Raw genomic sequence first — 6,234 nt, 5'->3', positions numbered from 1 at the left:
CGCTGCGTACGGTGCGAAAGAAGTTCAACACGCATGCAACATACGTGCGCGCAGACGCACGCCCGTGCGCGAACATGCTGCCGTTTACTTGGCCATTGGTGTGCTGCTTTGCGTAACATCATCATCATCACCACCACCACCATCATCATCAACAACAACAACAAAAAGGCGTAGGTTCCCCCCCGTATAGGCTCCAACGACTGTTGGGGCAAGTGCTGTTAGCGAGATGGCACCAATGTGCGGATCATCGAAAGGCGTTCCGAGAAACGATGACGTCTCTGAAAATGCTCGAGGGCCACTGAAGATTGAAACCGCGGGTGATCTGAGATTCCACTGATAACGAGGTCCGTTTGTAAAAAAAATTTCGCGGATAATAAGTGAGTTTTCGCGGATAGGCATGCTTGCAGATGAGATGCTTTGTCGAGCCAGGCCGGACGAGTGTGTAAAGTCAAGCCGTGATCAATGCGATCACCGCTCAACCGGCTTGCGTGCGATACCCATCAGATCTTCAGACGCTACTCAAGGTTGAGCCGCGGCCATCACTCGGATGGGATGATCGACCGGACTGCCGTGGGAATATCCCAGCCTGCCGCTGCATCTGTGCGCTGCAAAGTGGCTAAGAGATGGAATTTATCGCGGCGGATTCCTGAATCTATCCGTGTGGATCTTAGGGACCGTCATGCCCCCCCCCATCTACCCTCTCTCTCTCTCTGGTAAAGGTCTCGAGTCTCGGCAGCGATGCTCGCCTGGCTAAACGTCGGCTGCGATTAACACCGCAGCCAAATCGTCCCTAACGCCTCTCGTGCAAGGCCCTACAATGCGGTCACAGCTGAACCAGCGTGGGTGCAATACCCATCAGATCTTCAGACGCTACTCGAGGTTGAGGCGCGGCCTTCACTTGGATGGGATGATGGCCAGCACCACGCCTCTTGCTAGCGGCACTTGCCCCAACACTCTGTGCAGGCTACACGGGGGATCTTTGCCTTTGACGTGCACCCTCGCCGCAAACTGACTACGTCTTTTTTACGATCAGTGGAAACAAGAAGATGCTCGGTGTATTCGGCACTTTGCTTCGTTCATCATTTCGTAAAAAAATTGTTTTTAACTTTGCTTTATGTAAAACCCCCACCTCTTGCCCACTCTCTCGCTCACTCTCTCGCTCACTCTCTCGGTTACTCTCTCGCTCACTCTCTCGCTCACTCTCTCGGTCACTCTCTCGCTCACTCTCTCGCTCACTCTCTCGCTCACTCTCTCGGTCACTCTCTCGCTCACTCTCTCGGTCACTCTCTCGCTCACTCTCTCGCTCACTCTCTCGGTCACTCTCTCGCTCACTCTCTCGGTCACTCTCTCGCTCACTCTCTCGGTCACTCTCTCGCTCACTCTCTCGGTCACTCTCTCGCTCACTCTCTCGGTCATTCTCTCGCTCACTCTCTCGGTCACTCTCTCGCTCACTCTCTCGGTCACTCTCTCGGTCACTCTCTCGCTCACTCTCTCGCTCACTCTCTCGCTCACTCTCTCGCTCACTCTCTCGCTCACTCTCTCGGTCACTCTCTCGCTCACTCTCTCGCTCACTCTCTCGGTCACTCTCTCGCTCACTCTCTCGGTCACTCTCTCGCTCACTCTCTCGCTCACTCTCTCGGTCACTCTCTCGCTCACTCTCTCGCTCATTCTCTCGGTCACTCTCTCGCTCACTCTCTCGCTCACTCTCTCGCTCTCTCTCGTTCTGCACGCAGCCCTTCTTGCAGTCCGACGGCCTCCGACGGGTATAGCTCATATCAGCATGCCCATTCAGCCACCGACCTCAGCACAGCTTAGGGACGGTGCCGTGCTGGTGGCATACCCATGCAAACGGCGAACCCAACACGTCATGAAGAATTTGAACGATGAGGCCATCCATCGTAACAATAACAATCAGCAGTGGCAGTGGCATCACTTACGCGTGACTGATGCTGGCAGCGGTTGCTGGCCGGTATCGGTGTAGCCAACTCCGATGTTCATGGGGTGGTCTCCAGTGTGTGTGTGTATGTGCGGTGGCACTGAGTTGAGTGCACTCTCAGAATAAAGTCGATAAATCGATGCCCTCTATTTGACCGCGCGAGGCAACTGATCGCAAGACATTATCTCCCGCTTGGCAGGCCGAAGCTGCATCGCTCGGCAGTGATTTGCGAGCACGCTTGTTTCCATGCGCGCGCGTTACGCGTGTGTATGTTGAACTTCTTTCGCGCCGTACGTGTTGATAGGATGGTAACGGGAGAGAGGGGGGGGGACGGCAAACTAAACACAACAACAAGCAGATGTTGATTTAAAGCTTTCGTGACTGCAGGGATTCATATGTTTGGTTGTTTCGGTAAAGTCACGTAGAAGGGAAATACACCTGATGACGATTGCTTGTGTTGCAGTCGAAACGTCGTGAGAATTTTGTATTGTTTTATATTATTTTATTATTTCCCTTCTACGTGACTTTACCGAAAGAACCAATAATACAACAACAAGCAGTTCTCAAGGAATGAGATTTGAATCTGAACGATTTAAAAACGGGCCCACGGTGGCAGTACGTTGACTACCTCGCCTGGTTTACAGGAGGTCGTGGGTTCGATTCCGACCCTGACGCCTGCTGCTGTATATTTGGTGTTTGCGTGTCTTTCTCTCTCATCATCATCACGGTGGCTAGGACATGTTGACTACCTCGCCCGGTATACAGGAGGTCGTGGGTTCAATTCCGACCCTGACTCCTGCTGTATATTTGGAGTTTGCCGCGTCTCTCCCTCTCCCCGTGGTCGCATGGATTCTTCTCCGGGTCTTCCGGTTTCTCCCTCCGCAATTAGAAATCGACGCGTTTAGAGTATTTGACGGATAGAAATATCCACGCGATAAGCCGCTTCGTTGTGCAATCATCTGTGGACAGGTCGGCGGGTTTCACACCGGTTTAACAAAAAAATAAATCGTTGATCGTTTTCAAAGTGCGCAGCTACCCAGTGGCGTCCAAATATCGGAACGGAAGAGCGCGTTCCAGACGGCCACAGGAGCGCATCTGAAAGCGTTGCGCGGTGACCACCGCCTTCGCTATGACTGACACGCAGGCCCGTTACTTTCACGCGATCTGAGCCCAACAACCTAAGCTGTGGATGGCGTTGATTGTGACCGCCCGCGTGTTAAACCGTGGTGGGCTGGTTTGGTCGCTTTTTAAAATCCTTTATATTAAGTTCACTTGCTTGCTTGCTTAGGACCGTTCAAATCTTTCGGTCGTTTTTTAACCCACTTCCCGTGATCCAATCGAGCTGACATTTTCCACACAGACTCGTTGTGCGTGACAATTAATGTTCCTGAAAAAAATTTTCCAAAATTTTACACTTTTTAGGACAAAAATATTATATTTAATTACCAATTGCTTAATGCTGCCATGCAATCATCTGACCCATAGGTGGCAGCCATCTCAAGCCAGAGGACGAGGGGACTCTAGCCGCCACGCATATAAAGGATTTATAGTGAAAAACTTTGCTTTTACGGGTTATACTTGTTAAGATTTCCGCTTCTTTTCGAGGCGAGCGCCGTCCTGGAGTCGAACCGATTCTCCTCGCTCCGATGAGCATCGAGGCACCGGCGCGTACCTGCTGCTTTACCCAGCGAAGGAAATTCCACATTCCTATGGCGGGAGGGGGGTGGGGGTTGTCGGGGCGGAGTTTATCGATGGGTGGATAGCGCTGGGAGGGATGATGATGATGATGATGTCGATGATGATGATGATGATGGCGATGATGATGGCAATGATATAGTAGTAGGTTTTTACCCTTTTAAACTGGTACAAAACTGACACCTTTATTCAAGGCATCATGTTTGCAATGACCACAACACAAGTAGTCAAAAAAGCAAACAACAAGAAGCAACTCTGATAATGATAATAATATGCACTGTCCTTGAAGTTGATTGGTCCACACCCGAGACGGCTTTCTTTAGAGCCTAGTCCCCATTGGTGTTGGACCAGATGACACCAGAAGGCGCACAACTCAAACACAGTGCAATATCAGAGTCTTGAGAGCTCGGGGTATGCATTTACACTATGAGATCTCTTTTACCAGTGGCAAAATATAGTAGTAGGTTTTTACCCTTTTAAACTGGTACAAAACTGACACCTTTATTCATGGCAATGATGTTGGTGCGGCTGAGTCAACCCCAGTCGGGATTTGAACTCGCGATGTGAACCCCCGTGTGCTTCGGCACTCTCCCGTGGTCGCGCAAACGTGAGCAGCTCGTCACGAGTTGGCCTCGAAGGGCCTTTCACGAATTGGCCTCGAAGGGCCTTTCACGCGAGGCGTTGGCGACGATTTGTATGCCTTGCACTGGCGGTCGTCACCTCGACGACCATGCACCGTCAATAGCAGCGACGTTGAGCCAGGCGAGCATCGCTGCCGAGTCTCGAGAGAGGGTGGTGGTGGTGGTGGGGGGGGGAGAAAGCACGACTCACCCAAAGATCCACACGGATAGATTCAGGAATCCGCCGTTATAATTTTTTTTATCTCAGTCCGCTCTATCATCCCGTCCAAGTGATGGCCGGGGATCAACCTCGCGTTGCGTGTGGAGATCTGATGGATATCGTACGCAAGATGGTTGAGCGGTGACCGCGTTGATCACGGCTTGACTTTACACACTCATCCGACCTGGTTCGCTGTGGCTGTACTAGACATAGCATCTCATTAGCAAGCATGGTATCCGCGAAAACTCTCTTTTATCCGCGAAAAAAAATGCAAACGAACCTCATTATCCGTGGAATCTCCCGTCACTCTCCATCATGGGTGAGCTCCTCCGGCAGGCGAGGCTGTTTTGGCTGGGTTACATCACCCGCATGCCCAGCCACCGCATGCCCAAGCAGCTTCTGTTTGGCCGGATAGAGGGGGATAAACGGGCGCCACACGGGCTAGAGAAGAGATGGAGCGATGTGGTACGGGAGGATGTGGAGCTGAGCGGACTTGCCGATGAGCGGTACCAGCGGTGTCAAGATCGGCCTCTGTGCAGGAGGCTCGTGAAGGACGCTGCTACTGGGCAGTTGGAGGCAGTTGCCTTCCAGCAACAACGGTGGACAGAGGAGCGACGCTCACAACAACGAGCGGAGTGCTTGGGCGGCTAAAACACAGCGAGTTGACAGTGTGGGGCAGTACAGCTGGTGCCGATGTTGTGTGCGTCTCACCTGCCCTCTACTGGAGCCAGGTCGACTGGTCCTCAAGTGAGTACCTGGTGCGGTGTGTAAAACATCGACACTGGGGAGACAAAGGCGGTCGGGCGTGGCGCTGGCCATCCACGCTCTCACTACTAACCTGCCGACCTAAGTTCGATTCCAGGACTGTCCCGAGGTTCATGCGGTACGAATTCGGCGACTCGAGATCGATTCGCGCTCATGGCCAACTTTGGGTGGCAAAATGCCTGAATCAATCGCGGGCCGTCGCGTGGGACAACTCCAGATGCGGTGCGTATTGAACATCTCCAGTGGGAAGACAAAGGCGACGGGGCGTTCAAGTTCAAGTTCATTTATTAGGTATAGTCCTGTGAGCCATTCGGCTCTTGAATCGGGTGCAACCGCAACAAACAAAAAACAAAAACATGAACAAAAACATCTTGAATTGCAAACAAAAAATCCAAGAAAAGACAGCAAAACATTGCAGAAAAAAAGCACCGTACACCAAAGCTGTGTGCAAAAATCCCAGTGGGATGCAAGTCAAACAACACTCGACTCCACGTGCATTGCGACGTCCTTCCGTAAGTGCGGCTCGCTCAACCGGCACTTCCGTCAATTTTCTTTGCCAGATAAGGGCCCACCCGCGGTATACGCAGCTAGTTTTCAGAAGCGACCCGGCCGCAAATAACGAAGTGGCTCGTTAGCACGCGCACATTCGTAGCGGCTAAAATAAGTCCAAAACGCGTGGTTTGTTCATTCTCGACGTGGACGGGAGGGGGGGTGGGGGAAAAGAAAATCGGAGGATTCTAGATTTGAAGCTTTCGTGACTGCAAGGATTCATACTCTTAGGTTGTTTCGGTAAAGTCACGAAGGTGAAATAAACGTCGTGTGCTTGGTTCTTTCGGTAAAGTCACATAGAAGGGAAATAATAAAAATAAAACATAATAAAATAATTCTCACGACGTTTCGGCCACAACTGCAAGCAGCCGTCCTCAGGTGAAGAACAGGTCAGTCTCATTCAGACGCTGTCTTTCCGACAGACCTGTTCTTCACCTGAGGACGGCTGC

This window comes from Lampetra planeri, chromosome 63, assembly GCF_965212315.1.
Source record: "Lampetra planeri chromosome 63, kcLamPlan1.2.h2, whole genome shotgun sequence".
NCBI lineage: Eukaryota > Metazoa > Chordata > Hyperoartia > Petromyzontiformes > Petromyzontidae > Lampetra > Lampetra planeri.
Note: the sequence above shows the minus strand (reverse complement) of the source record.